Source organism: Ictalurus punctatus, unplaced genomic scaffold (assembly GCF_001660625.3).
Source record: "Ictalurus punctatus breed USDA103 unplaced genomic scaffold, Coco_2.0 tig00005713, whole genome shotgun sequence".
Classification (NCBI taxonomy): Eukaryota; Metazoa; Chordata; class Actinopteri; order Siluriformes; family Ictaluridae; genus Ictalurus; species Ictalurus punctatus.
In genome coordinates this window covers 74203-76217 of record NW_026521110.1, presented here as the reverse complement: position 1 = coordinate 76217, position 2015 = coordinate 74203, and the positions used below count along the sequence as shown (strand labels likewise).

General features: G+C 48.7%; 1 non-coding gene across 1 annotated transcript; it reads right to left on the bottom strand.

The window, feature by feature from the left end:
* Window positions 1–660: 660 nt before the first annotated feature.
* On the bottom strand, window positions 661–733 carry trnav-cac (transfer RNA valine (anticodon CAC)). The gene has a single exon. It is a non-coding gene; the product is annotated as a tRNA-Val (tRNA).
* Window positions 734–2015: the final 1282 nt, after the last annotated feature.

Sequence of the window (2015 nt, the reverse complement as noted above, 5' to 3'; positions counted from 1 at the left end):
GGACAACCCTGATCTAAAGCAAATAACCACCGAGGTAAGTGCCACTTTGTGAGTTCTGAATCCGTCATGCCGGCTCGACGTCACTCGATGAACAGGGAAGGAACCGGGAGATGAGAAGACTTCCCACGGTTGAGGAATGGCAATTTCAGGTTGAGGGTACGTTTGCTTTGCGTTTTCCCGCTTGGAGGTGGGGAATTACAAGTCGCAACCTCGAGTCAAGCGCATCATTACTCTTGTCTTCTTGATGAAGGAAAGAGCCAGGCTTCCACATTCAGTGGAAAAGCAGAGACTGCCCGTGATTTTGCAAGCAACTGTTATCTGCCTTGCTACAAAAGCTCAATGGAAGGGAAACCGCTCCCAGCCTTTTTCGGCCGCAGACCTCTTGCAGACCTCTCGAGGTGAACTCGGCGAGCAGTACTTTACGGAAAATTTTCCAGTCACGCACAGAGTCTTGTTGAGCAACGAAAGAGCCAGGCTTCCACTTTCTGGGGAAAACCAGAGACTCCCTTTCATTTGGTAAGCAAATATTAACTGCTTTGCTACAAAAGAAGGAAATCTCCTCTGTAAAGGAGGTCTCGCTTTCTGGCTGTTCCTAGAGGACCTGATCCTACAGTGATGACAACCGCTCAGTCATTAAAGCAAAGTTCAGAATTTCTAGCTTGTTTCTGCCCGGTCTCGAACCAGGGACCTTTTGCGTGTGAGGCAAACGTGATAACCACTACACTACAGAAACCACGGTGCGGTGGCACTTTGGTGGTGCACATACGTACACTTTGTTCACCAGAGCTGAATGGTGCAGCGTGGCATTGGTGGTATAGTGGTGAGCATAGCTCCAGTCCAAGCAGTTGACCCGGCTCCAATTCTTGGCCCGTCCACGGCTTGGAGCTTCTCCAGGTACTTTATGGTAGTTGGCACAAAAGGAAGGAATCACCTACCTGAGAATGAGTTGGTCAACAGAATGTGCCATAGGCTTCTCTGCAGGCCTCCTACGACTCTTTCTGCTTCCCACTTGAGTTCTTAGTGCTCTCTTTGCTGTTTGTAAACACGTCATTATGCAACAGGGCACGTTTGACCCGTGAACAGGGGCGAAAAGGTGAGAACATGCGGTCTCTCCGTGTCTGTCTCTTGTTAGCGACAAGCTAGCATGCAAACTGTGATGAGAGGTGTCCATTTTCCGCGATCAGCCATCTATATAGTCAATGTTTTATATTTAATAAGCAAATATGTCTATATGCTGATTGGTCTTAAGCAGCGTTGTCCAATCTTCAGCTTTTGGTTCCAATCTAGCAGGAGCCACACCTGATTCCAATTGTTGGCTCCGCTGATCTTGGCTTTCAATAGACTAAAGTGTGGCTTCTGCTTGGTTAGAATGACAACCTGCAACCACACTGGCCCATTCTGGAGAAGACTGGACAACCCTGATCTAAAGCAAATAACCACCGAGGTAAGTGCCACTTTGTGAGTTCTGAATCCGTCATGCCGGCTCGACGTCACTCGATGAACAGGGAAGGAACCGGGAGATGAGAAGACTTCCCACGGTTGAGGAATGGCAATTTCAGGTTGAGGGTACGTTTGCTTTGCGTTTTCCCGCTTGGAGGTGGGGAATTACAAGTCGCAACCTCGAGTCAAGCGCATCATTACTCTTGTCTTCTTGATGAAGGAAAGAGCCAGGCTTCCACATTCAGTGGAAAAGCAGAGACTGCCCGTGATTTTGCAAGCAACTGTTATCTGCCTTGCTACAAAAGCTCAATGGAAGGGAAACCGCTCCCAGTTGACCTGGGTTCGATTCCCGGCCAATGCACCGATTGTAACTTGGAGCGTCTCGTGGTATTTCATGGTAGTTGGCGGATAAGGAAGGAATCACCTGCCTGAGAATGAGTTGGTCAACAGAATGTGCCATGGGCTTCTCTGCAGGCCTCCTACGACTCTTTCTGCTTCCCACTTGAGTTCTTAGTGCTCTCTTTGCTGTTTGTAAACACGTCATTATGCAACAGGGCACGTTTGACCCGTGAACA